A 12,978-nucleotide genomic window follows, 5' to 3' on the forward strand; every position below is an offset into this window, starting at 1 on the left:
TGTGATGGGGAAGGCAATCTACACATTGCATCAGCATTACTGTGATCAGCTGATCGTCTGTATTCAATATCATATGTATATGCTGACAAAATCAAAGCCCATCTCTGCATTCGGGCTGCAGCTAATGTTGGAACTGGGGACTTTGGTTGGAGGATTGCTATTAGGGGCTTATGGTCGGTAACGATGGTAAACTTTCAACCATACAAGTATTTGTGAAACTACTTCACCCCAAAAATTAATGCCAAAGCTTCCCTTTCAATTTGCACATAATTATTCTCACTGGCACTGAGAGTGTGTGAAGCAAAAGTAATTGGTCTCTTCTCCCCACTACGTGATACATGAGAGATCACTACCCCAACTCCATACGGAGAGGCACAACATGCTAGCTTAATCTCCTTAGATATGTCATAGTAAACTAACATGGTGCTCTCTACCAATTTGCTTTTACACTCCTTGAATGCTGTATCGCATTCTTTTGACCACTTCCAATGGAACTGTTTTCTCAAAAGTTCATTCAGTGGATGTAACACTGTAGCCAAATTTGGTCGGAACTTCCCATAATAGTTCAGTGACATTCCTGGGAGTGGGTGCATTTATAATTGCATCCAATTTTTCCATGGTTGGATGTAAACCATCTTTGTCTACTCTGTACCCTAAGTACTCCACTGATTCTTTAAATAACTCACACTTATGAGCAGACACTCGTACTCTGTGCTTCTCTAGCTGTTTGAGGACTTCATTCAATATGTTATTATGAATTTGCCTATTTGGTGCTGAAATTAGTATGTCATCCAAATAATATACTACCTCTTCAATATCTTGCAAAATCTGGTTCATTACCCCTTGGAATATGGCAGGGGCGGAAGACACTCCAAATGGTAGCCTATTAAATTGATATAGACCTGGATGAATATTTATAGTCAAACATGACTTGGCCTCCTCATCTAGTTCAAGCTGTAAGTCAGCATTCGTAAAATCCAGTTTTCAGAAAATATGACCACGTCAGTGTTGTGAACAAATCTTCTATATTCGGCAATGTATTGGGGATATTACACTCTAAAACCTGGTTTACGGTTACTTTATAGTCACCACACAATCTTACCTTACCATCGGACTTAGGAACAACAACAATGGGTGTAGCCCAATTACATCGATCTATCTTACAAATAATGTTTTCAGTCTCTAGTCTTTTGAGTTCTTGCTCAACTTTCTCCTTGAGTGCATATGGTATGGAACGTGGCTTGTAGTAAACCGATCTAGTGTGCTTCTGTACCCTGACACTCGCCTTGAAGCAATGGATCGGACTGCCCGTTTCGCAGAACACCTTCGGATACTTCTTGATAACCTCATCTGTTGATGAAAATCTTGCTCCCACACAGAAAATCTTACTCCAATCCTGCTTCAGTGAGCTCAACAAATTTCTTCCTAGTAATGCAGACTTGTCTCCTTTCACTACTATTAGAGGCAAGTTCTGAAATTGATCTTTATATTTCACCGGTACGGTGATACGACCTACCACAGGAATTTTCTCTCCTGAGTAACGTCGCAGTTCTATCTTGGATTTCTCTAGTTGGAAATCACGCAATTTGTCGAGGTACAGTGACTCCAGTACTACACTCACGATGCACCCATGTCAATTTCCATTGGTATCTTGAATCCCGCAACATCTATGTGGATTTTGATGCTTTCTGAATCACTGTCCGTTAACCTCGTGCTCCTGATGACGTGTAACTCTAACATCTCCTCATCTTGATGTTGTTCTTCCATGCTATGTAGTCTCTTGGGATTTCTACTCATAGCTTTGAACACTGGACTCATAGCTTTGGAAGCTGGTTTACCCTTCAGTCGGCATGCATTCGCAAGATGCCCCGTCTTCTTGTAGAAGAAACACTCTGCCTTCACGTATGGACAACTTTGAGCAATGTGTTGTCCCAGGCACCTATAACACGACTTCGACGCTCTGTTAGAATTTCCAGTTTCTGAGACTTTGGGCCCTCACCGTCTTTTACTTTGGACCTGCAGGTGATTTACCTCGTTTGACTGACGACCGTAATCATTATTTAATTCTCAGGAATATTGTTCGGCCATGCCCATCGACCTCACTGTCTGACAAGCAATCTCAAAAGTCAAGTCATCCGTCGTCAATAACTTCCTTCTGATCGCATCATTTTTCACCCCACAAACAAAACGATCCTGTAATGCTCGGTTTTGAAAGTTTCCAAAATTACAGTGCATAGTTAGCTTTTTTAATGCTATGATGTAATCACTGATACCCGCATCAGTCTTTTGATTCCGATTCCCAAAACGATAGCTTTCAGCAATTTCTAACGGTTTGGGGTTATAGTGCTGCTCCAGCTTCGTTAAAATCTCTTTAAGCGCTGTGTCCTTTGGCTCGTCAGGTACAAGCAGATTTACAAGGGTTTCGTACTATGTCGGACCCGCCTCCGATAAGAAGATAATTTTCTTACGTTCCACAGCCCGGTTCTGGACTGCATTGTCTGGAACTTCGATTATGTTATTTGCAGTGAAATATATTTCTAGCTGATCCACATACGCTTTAAAACATTCCCGGTCGTGTCTATATTCCCCCAAATGTCTGATTACACCTGCCATTGAAATCTCTAGCTGTTCACACTGTGTGCTGTATTTTACATGGATTTTGTAGCTTTTTTCCAAAGACAGAAACTTCCAAAGTCTCTCTGTCGGCTGGCTGAATCCTTCCTCAATAAAATTCAAGCTTTAAATCATCCGAAAAATTCCATCTCACCGCCAAATGTGATATCTTCACAGAGCACAGCACACACAGCTTCCTAACATGGCAGGCAGCTCTCTCGGAATCCTCCGGAATCTGCCTGGTTCTGTTTATTATTAACTCTGTAGTTGCAGTACACAATACATCCACATCCACAATGTGGAGCTACAAACATTAGAAGCTGACAGACATTACACTGGGATGGTTAAATCGCCTCCTCCACATCACTGGCCAGGTAGTTACGTTGAAAATTACCCTCAGATGTCACAGACTCAACAACTCGCCTCGTTACAGGTACAAAACAACCAACAAAAACAAATTGCATTTCTATAGCCCCTTTAACAGTAATAACATCACACGGCGCTTGACAGGAACAAAATTTAACACCGAGCCACATAAGGAGATATTAGGACAGGGGCTTGATCAAAGAGGTAAATTTTCAGGAGCGTCTTAAAGGAGCAAAGGGAGGTAGAGAGGCCGCGAGTTTTAGGGAGAGAATTCAGAGCTTGGCGACCAGGCAGCTGGAGGCACAACCGCCAATGATGGAGTGCTGGAAATTGGGAAATGCACAAGAGGCCAGGATTAGAGGAGCACAGAGGGGTGCAGGGCTGCAGGTAGTTAGAGAGATGGGGAGGGGTAGGGCCATGGAGGGAGTTTAAAAGAAGGATGAGAATTTAAAAACTGAGATGTTGCCAGACAGGGAGCCAATGTAGGCCAGCGAGCACAAAAGACCAAGAAACCCAATTTTTGTTGTAGTCTGAAATGTACAAGCACTTACTACTGCCATGTGAAAGATCGCAATAGTTTGCAACCACCCACCGATACCTGGTTTGCATATTTAGTGCAGTAATCTTGACGTGATAGGCTGAGTCAACAGCTAGACATCACAATATGCTCCAGATTCCAGATTAATTGTGAACAACATCAGAGAAGATTAGCCAGTGTACTAGATAAAAAATAATGCAAGACTATAAAAACATTGTTTTTGAAATGATTATGCTGCAGTGAAATTCTGCAGCACGTTTCTCTACATTAAAATGGCATAAAAGGGACAGGCCGAACTGGTACGGCCTGGAAGAGCAGTGGGGGAGGATTTAATAGTAACTTTCAAAAGGGAATTGGGGGAAGTGGGACTGATTGGCCAACTCTTTCAGAGAGCTGGTTCAAGCATGATGTGACGAATGGCCTCTTTCTGTGCCAATTTGATTCTGTGGTTCTATAAAAGAAATAAAGAAAAGCTTGCATTTATATAGCGCCTTTGACAACCACCGATGTCTCAAAGCGCTTTACAGCCAATGAAGTACTTTTGAAGGTGTAATCACTGTTGCAATGTGGGAAACGTGGCAGCCAATTTGCGCACAGCAAGCTCCCACAAACAGAAATGTGATAATGACCAGATAATCTGTTCCTGTTATGTTGATTGAGAGATAAATATTGACCGGGACACTGGGGATAACTCTTCTGATCTTCTTCGAAATAGTGCCGTGGGACCTTTTGCGTCCAGAGGGCAGACTCGGTTTAACGTCTCATCCAAAAGACGGCACCTCTGACAGTGCAGCGCACCCTCAGCACTGCACTGGAGTAATGTGTAACCTTGTAGACCAAAGTAGATGTTTTTTGTTGTTGTAGCAGTAAGATTCAGGTCCTGAGACATAGAACAAAGGTGATAGATACGGACAAAAAGTATGATTGTAACAAATGAAAACAAACCATGAAACACCTCCAAGGAAACCTTTGGAATAAGTTTACAGGAGAGTTTCTTCCCTTTCCTGTCACTAAATATTATCGTGTTTTCAGTGGATTTGTGCTCACTTGGGGACTGAAGGCTGGAAAGAATTCATTTCATACCTGAATCAGCCAGTGAAGGGTGATCATCGCTCGTCTCTCGGCTGGAATTCAATCCCAGTCTCCAGAGGTATAAAGGGCGGGAGCTTGGTCTATTGCACTCTATATACAGTATTCCCCGGCTGTTAAATTGTTCACGGCATGTGCTTGCTGAAAACTATAATGGCTACTGTTGCATTACACTCCATTTAGTTGCTATGCGACGTAACCCACTAAAGTACCAAAAGGCTCATCCTTGAAATCAAATATGTTTTCTATCACTGGATTGTTCTGAAGTTTTGGTTCACACTAAAGATGCAAGGATTTTGTTGGTTTAGGATTCAAATATTTTTAAGAGGGAGTCTTTGGCTTCAAAAGTCTGAAATATACTTGACAAATTTTCAAGGTATTGATTGTTCTCAGGTTCCAGCAATTAATTTTTTCTGTTTTGTTTTATTCATTCACGGGATGTGGGCATCGCTGGCAAGGCCAGCATTTATTGCCCATCCCTAATTGCCCTTAAGAAGATGGTGGTGAGCTGCCTTCTTGAACCGCTGCAGTCCGTGTGCTGAAGGTACTCCCACAGTGCAGTTAGGGAGGGAGTTCCAGGATTTTGACCCAGCGATGATGCAGGAACTGCGATATATATTTCCCAGTCAGGTTGTGACTTGGAGGGGAACTTGCAGGTGATGGTGTTCCCAAGCGCCTGCTGCACTTGTCCTTCTAGGTGGTAGAGGCCGCGGGTTTGGGAACTGCTGCGAAAAAGACTTTGCGGGTTGCTGCAAGGCGCTAGTGGTGGAGGGTGTTATGTCTATAATGTACTTATGTATTACTCCACGAGGCAATGTGTTGTACTTGAACTGTAGTGACCTTGGTACTTTATTCCAAACTTCAGAGTGCTGTACAAGCATGATGTGCAGCCACCAGGGCAGGAAACCCCCGGTCTCCACCAGTTGCACCCTCTAGTGGTGCCAGCATGTATGCACACTGTGTAAACCTTACTGATAGTATATCAGGTGAACCAGTCTCCATCTTATGCAATCACACATTGACTACGCATAGAGTACATCCAACAGAGGGAGTGAATCTTTATGGTGGTGGATGGGCTGCCAATCAAGCGGGCTGCTTTATCCTGGATGGTATCGAGCTTCTTGAGTGTTGTTGTAGCATGCATTCAGGCAAGAAGAGAATTCCATCACACTGCAGACTTGTGCCTTGTAGATGGTGGAAAGGCTTTGGGGAGTCAGGAGGTGAGACACACATCACAGAATACCCAGCCTCTGACCTGCTCTTGTAGCCACAGTATTTATGTGGCTGGTCCAGTTAAGTCTCTGGTCAATATTGACCTCCAGAATGTTGATGTGGGGGATTCGGCGATGGTAATGCCGTTCAATGTCAAGGGATGGTGTTTAGACTCTCGCTTGTTTGAGATGGTCATTGCCTGGTACTTGTGTGGTGCGAATGTTCCAAGCTTTATCTAAACTTTTGAATGACTTAACAGCGAACAGTGATGAACTCAAAGTGATAAAGAACATCTCCTTAACTTTGGTGTCATGGTCCTTCTTTCAATTTGTTCTAGAGCTGGAGGGATGAGTAAATTATGGTAATTGTACAGGAACAACATAGAAGTCACCATCAATGTAATTTATTTTGTAGATGTCCGATCAAAAGCAGGCCTTTAAATTAAATAATGATGTGGCATCATCATCATAGGCAGTCCCTCGAGTCGAGGATGACTTGCCTCCACGCCAAAAAGTTCATAGGTGTTTCAACGAAAGACCTAATATTCCAGGTCCCGAACTAAATCTTGAAGGGTGGAAGATGCCTTTGCGTGGATTTTTTTAACAGGTGGTGGCTGGTGCACACCAGCCACCACACGGGCTTGACAGAGCTTGGTCTTGGTCCAGTGGCAAAGGTTATCCAAGCCGATTGGAGATAGCTCTGCTGCACGGACCTAATGCGCACATATATTACAGCGTGGGCTGGCCCGTGCTGCCCCATGGCCCTCGCCTCTTCTGAGCCCTGAACTCATCCCTCTCCTTGGCCCCTATCACGTTCCTCTACAATCTCTCGCCATTCCTTCGCCCTGACCTTGCCGCTCCTGCAGTACCTGCCCATGCTCCAATCAGCGACCTGGATCTTGGCTGTCATTGCTCTCCTGCTCCAGCACGTGCTGCTCCCTGGCCCAGCAGTCTGCTCGGCCCCCGGCCTGTGAGCACCATCGGAGCAGGCCGGGAGCGGAAAGAACAGCGTGGCTGCATAATGATGTGCATACTTGCAGTGAAGGGTTATTTTTGGCTCTCCTGACTCTCACTGGGAGGTGCTTTGGGGGAGGGTTGAATTGAGAGAGGAGAATGAGACAATAACCTGCCTGAATCCAGGCACAGGCAATGATCCAACCAGCAGGAACACTGCTAATGAAGATAGGATGCCCTGTTCTCCCCAGCCCAGCTGAACCCTGGGGACCAAGAACAAATTAATGACTTTCTCTCCAACATACGCACGACTGTGCCAACAAATCGAAGGCTCCAATGTTTTTTTTGCAAGTGCCGTTCGATCAAAGAGTAGAGTGACTCCAGATTTCAATCGCACCGCTGAATGCAATTACCAAATGGAGGCCAGACACTTCTCAAAGGCTAGGAATAACAGTGTATCGGACTAATCTTTCACTTGCTGAGTGGTAGCTTTGGCAGCCCTGTTGACTGAAAGCATCTCATGTATATTGATCAGAAAATGTGTGGATTCTCAATTATTGGTAATACGGCTCAGTATGCAGATGCGAGGCAGCAAGAAGGAAGAGAGAACAGCACTGCGTGCCAACTCAGACAGAATCCCATAATCAGCCAAGCTTTGACCAGAGACACTTAGACCAGTTGCAGGGGCCATAGACAATAACACCAGACCATATTAGCAATTCACCTACTGTAGAGTGGCTATGTTATATACTGGGCCTGAAATTCCAACGTCCCCGGGCCCGTACGAAGTTTCTACGGACCAGGGAAGGCATCGGAAAAGCCGGTTTTCAGTGTGCAATGCGCATGCGCTGAAAACCGGCTTTTCCGATCTGTCAAGTTTCTGGCTTGACAGATGTCTCGCATATCGGGAGCGAGGACATTTGTAAGTGAGAATTTGCGATATTTACGCGTACAAATGTCCTCAAAAACTTTGCATCTGAAAAAGCAGGCGCATAGCCTACTTTTACAGGTGCAGGTTTTATAAAACACACAAAAACATATAAAAAGAACGTTATGAAAACATATTTTATTGTTAATTTATTATAATTGTTAACCCTCCCCACAACGGTAAGTTTATTTCAAGGCACAACTCAAAAAACTTTTTTAAAAATTGGGAAAATAGATTTTTTTATAAGACATTAACAGCTTTAATTTAAATGAATCTTAAATATATAATGTATATTTTCTATTTTTATTAGTGTTTTGGGTGTTTGTGGGGGTTTCTCATTCATAGTAATAGGAGCTTCGGACTTACGAAACTCCTATTACTATGAATGAGAATATACTATACCAGAGCAATGTGACTCTAGCTCCAGGACTGCGCACATCCCAACATGCACGCGCTGCAATGTGCAGCAAGAGGAGGCCTGTGCATCGGAAAGTCGAGCGACGGCAGCAATTTCAGGTAGGTGCGTGTTTTTTCTCTAAAACCTCGTCGATCGCCCGCGGGAAGGAGAAAACGGAATTTCTGGGCCATGACAGACGGAGAATTTCTTGAGTGGGGTTACACAGTATTGCTTACGTTATTTCCCCTTGTTACTGCCTGTGAAGTTAGCAAAGAATAGTATTTACGTGTCGACCTTGACACTGTTTGGCTGGTATATATTACAGGAAGATATCTGAAAAGGCTGGACAATATGGCTCAATTTTCCCCATTATTTGTGCCGTTTTTTTTGGAGCAGGCTGCTTTTACTGGCCTAACTTAAAAATCCACAGTTTCCCCAATCAATTTGCACGAGCATAACTCAGTTAGTTCCGAATTTTGTAAGTCAGTTTTTTTTTCAGCCAAAGGGGGCGTAGAGAGAGAGAAAGGGACCCAAACCGGCAACCGAGAATGGGACTGGACCGGACAGACTTCAGGTGGGGTTGGAGGTAAGGTGGTGCTATGTGTTTTTCAATTCTTTTAATGTGTTGCGAGTTGGCTGTATGCTTCACTTTGCAGCCTCAGCTCGCATTGTGCCCCTGGTTAGCGTGGCAGCCCGATCTTTTTGGTGCAGATCAAGGCTCCACCCACCTCGGGTTAGGCCACACCAAAATGAAGAGATCCAATGGGAAAGCATACAACACTTTTTTTTTTAGCGTACTTGGGCCACAAAAAATCGGGCGTAACTCTTCAAGTACGGCAAAAAAATGCTTTGCCGAAAATTGTATACCAACTTATTGTATTTATCTGTTCGGCAGCTTTTGACATGGTGGACTTTCCATCCTTTTCCATCGCCAGTGGCTCAGTGGGTAGCACTCTTGCCTCTGAGTCAGAATGTTGTGGGTTCAAGTCCCACTCCAGAGTGGGAGTTGTGTACAGACAACCAAACAGCAGTCGTGAGATTGGGGACAGCATCAAAAAAGAAATAAGGGATGCGTGCAATAAAGGTACAGCGGTTATCGTGGATGTCTTTAATCTACATATAAATTGGGCTAACCAAACTGGTAGCAATACGGTGGAGGAGGATTTCCTGGAGTGTATTAGGGATGGTTTTCTGGACCAATATGTCGAGGGACCAACTAGAGGGCTGGCCTTCCTAGACTGGGTGATGTGTAATGAGAGAGGACTAATTAGCAATCTTGTTGTGTGAGGCCCCTTGGGGAAGAGTGATCATAATATGGTAGAATTCTTTATTAAGATGGAGAGTGACACAGTTAATTCAGAGACTAGGGTCGTGAACTTAAGGAAAGGTAACTTCGATGGTATGAGACGTGAATTGACTAGAGTAGACTGGCGAGTGATACTTAAAGGGTTGACGGTGTATAGGCAATGGCAAACATTCAAAGATCACATGGATGAACTTCAACAATTGTGCATCCCTGACTGGAGTAAAAATAAAACGGGGAAGGTGGCTCAACCGTGGCTAACAAGGGAAATTAAGGATAGTGTTAAATCCAAGGATGAGGCATATAAATTGGCCAGAAAAAGCAGCAAACCTGAGGACTGGGAGAAATTTAGAATTCAGCAGAGAAGGACAAAGGGTTTAATTAGGAGGCATAAAATCGATTATGAGAGTAAGCTTGCATGGAGCATAAAAACTAACTGCAAAAGCTTCTTTAGTTATGTGAAGAGAAAAAGATTAGTGAAGACAAACGTAGGTCCCTTGCAGTCAGATTCTAGTGAATTTATAATGGGAACAGATAAATAGCAGAACAGTTGAACAAATACTTTTGTTCTGTCTTCACGAAGGAAGACACAATTAACCTTCTGGAAATACGAGGGGACCGCGGGTCTAGTGAGAAGGAGGAACTGAAGGCCATCCTTATCAGGCGGGAAATTGTGTTAGGGAAATTGATGGGATTGAAGGCCGATAAATCCCCAGGGCCTGATAGTCTGCATCCCAGAGTACTTAAGGAAGTGGCCCGATAAATAATGGATGCATTGGTGATCATTTTCCAACAGTCTATCGACTCTGGATTAGTTCCTATGGACTGGAGGGTAGCTAATGTAACACCACTTTTTAAAAAAGGAGGAAGAGAGAAAACGGGTAAGTATAGATCGGTTAGCCTGACATCAGTAGTGGGGAAAATGTTGGAATCAATTATTAAAGATGAAATAGCAGCGCATTTGGAAAGCAGAGTCAAGATCGGTCCAAGTCAGCATGGATTTATGAAAGAGAAATCATGCTTGACAAATCTTCTAGAATTTTTTGAGAAAGTAACTAGTGGAGTGGACAAGGGAGAACCAGTGGATGTGGTGTATTTGGACTTTCAAAAGGCTTTTGACAAGGTCCCACACAAGAGATTGGTGTGCAAAAGTAAAGCACATGGTATTGGGATGTGCATAGAGAACTGGTTGGCAGACAGGAAGCAGAGAGTTGGGATAAACTGGTCCTTTTCAGAATGGCAGGCAGTGCCTAGTGGGGTGCCGCAGGGCTCAGTGCTGGGACCCCAGCTATTTACTATATATATTAATGATTGAGATGAAGGAATTGAGTGTAATATGTCCACCTTTGCACATGACACTAAGCTGGGTGGTGGTGGTGGTGTGAGCTATGAGGAGGATGCTAAGAGGCTGCAGGTTAGGTGAATGGGAAAATGCATGGCAGATGCAGTATAATGTGGATAAATGTGAGGTTATCCACTTTGGTGGCAAAAACACGAAGGCAGAATATTATCTGAATGGTGGCAGATTAGGAAAAAGGGAGGTGCAACGAGACCTGGGTGTCATGGTACATCAGTCATTGAAAGTTGGCATGCAGATACATCAGGCGGTGAAGAAGGCAAATGGTATGTTGGTCTTCATAGCTAGGGGATGTGAGTATAGGAGCAGGGAGATCTTACTGCAGTTGCACAGGGCCTTGGTGAGGCCTCACCTGGAATATTGTGTTCAGTTTTGTTCTCCTAATCTGAGGAAGGACGTTCTTGCTACTGAGGGAGTGCAGCGCAGGTTCACCAGACAGATTCCTGGGATGGCAGGACTGACATATGAGGAGAGACTGGATCGACTGAGCCTGTATTCACTCGAGGTTAGAAGGTTGCGAGGAGATCCCATAGAAACATATAAAATTCTGACTGGACTGGACAGGTTAGATGCAGGAAGAATGTTCCCGATGTTGGGGAAGTCCAGAATCAGGGGCCACAGTCTAAGGATAAGGGGTAAGCCATTTTGGACTGAGATGAGGAACAACTTCTTCACTCAGAGAGTTGTTAACCTGTGGAATTCTCTACCGTAGAGAGTTGTTGATGTCAGTTCATTGGATATATTCAAGAGGGAGTTAGATATGGCCCTTACGGCTGAAGGTATCAAGGGGTATGGAGAGAAAGCAGGAAAGGGGTACTGAGGGAATGATCAGCCATGATCTTATTGAATGGTGGTGCAGGCTCGAAGGGCCGAATGGCCTACTCCTTCACCTATTTTCTATGTTTCTATGTTTCTATATTTCCAGAGACTTGAGCACAAAAATCTAGGCTGACACTCCAGTGCAGTACTGAGGGAGCGCTGCACTGTTGGAGGTGCCATCTTTCGGATGAGGTATTATACCGATGCCCCGTCTGCCCTCTCAAGTGGATGTAAAAGATCCCATGACACTATTTCGAAGAAGAGCAGGGGATTTTTCCCCGGTGTCCTAGCTGGTTTATCCCTCAATCAACATCACAAACAAACAGATTATCTGGTCATTATCACATTGCTGTTTGTTGGGACCTTGTTGTGAGTTAATTGGCTGCCGTTTTTCCCATATTACAACAGTGACTACACTTCAAAAGTACTTCGTTGGCTGTAAAGTGTTTTGAGACTTCCGGTGGTCGTGAAAGGTGCTATATAAATCCAAGTCTTCCTTTCTCCTCTGCCTTCCATCTGCACACCCCTGCCCTTGAATTATTCCACTATTATCTAGCTGAACATGGCAAGCACATTGCTTTCAATGGTGTCACCTCTGGCATGCCCCAGGTTTCCATCTCCTCCGAGGTGCACACATTTAGCTTTGGCGTTCCGCAAGTTTCCATTCTTACTCCCATCCCATTACTGCCCCTCAATGAGTGTATTGTAAAGCATGGCTCAGCTTCCGCATAAGCTTCAACAGCATACAAGCTTTATCTCTCCACTGCCACTGTTTGATTCCACCACTGTTACTCTGCAGTCAGATTGTCCGTCCAACGTCAGAACTACCTCCAAATAAACATAACCCGTCCGAGGCCTTTCTGCTCATTCCTTTTGCCAGGAATCCTCAACTTCGCCCCAATTTCCTTCCCTCTCTGTCCAACTGCTTGCTCTGTCTGACGCTGACAGTGTTCTGCTCAACCATGAGCTGAGCTTCAAACTGCACATCCAGTCCATCCCACTATTGCAGCATTGCCTGCCTCTGACCCTCCCTCACCCGTGAAACACTCAACCGTGCCTTGAACCTCTGGGTTTGATTTTTCAGTGCGCTGTGTAATGTATGTACATAAGGTCTGCCCACAACCAGGAGACACTACCATCTGAAGTCTTAGGGTCATAGGGACACTCATGCTGGGCCCGGTATAAAACTGAACTTCACCTTTGTATCTTCAACTTCTGGAAGCTGTTAAGGACTGACCAGGACACACCAATCACTGGCTCACAGTACGGTGTTCATTGTATCATTTCATACACCACACCCTCCTATATCCCATCCCCCAAACTCCACCCAATGTAAATTCCAAGTCACCGATTGACAGCCCATCCACTACTTTAAACATCCACTCTATCCAACACCGGCATAC

This window comes from Pristiophorus japonicus, chromosome 4, assembly GCF_044704955.1.
Source record: "Pristiophorus japonicus isolate sPriJap1 chromosome 4, sPriJap1.hap1, whole genome shotgun sequence".
Lineage (NCBI taxonomy): Eukaryota > Metazoa > Chordata > Chondrichthyes > Pristiophoridae > Pristiophorus > Pristiophorus japonicus.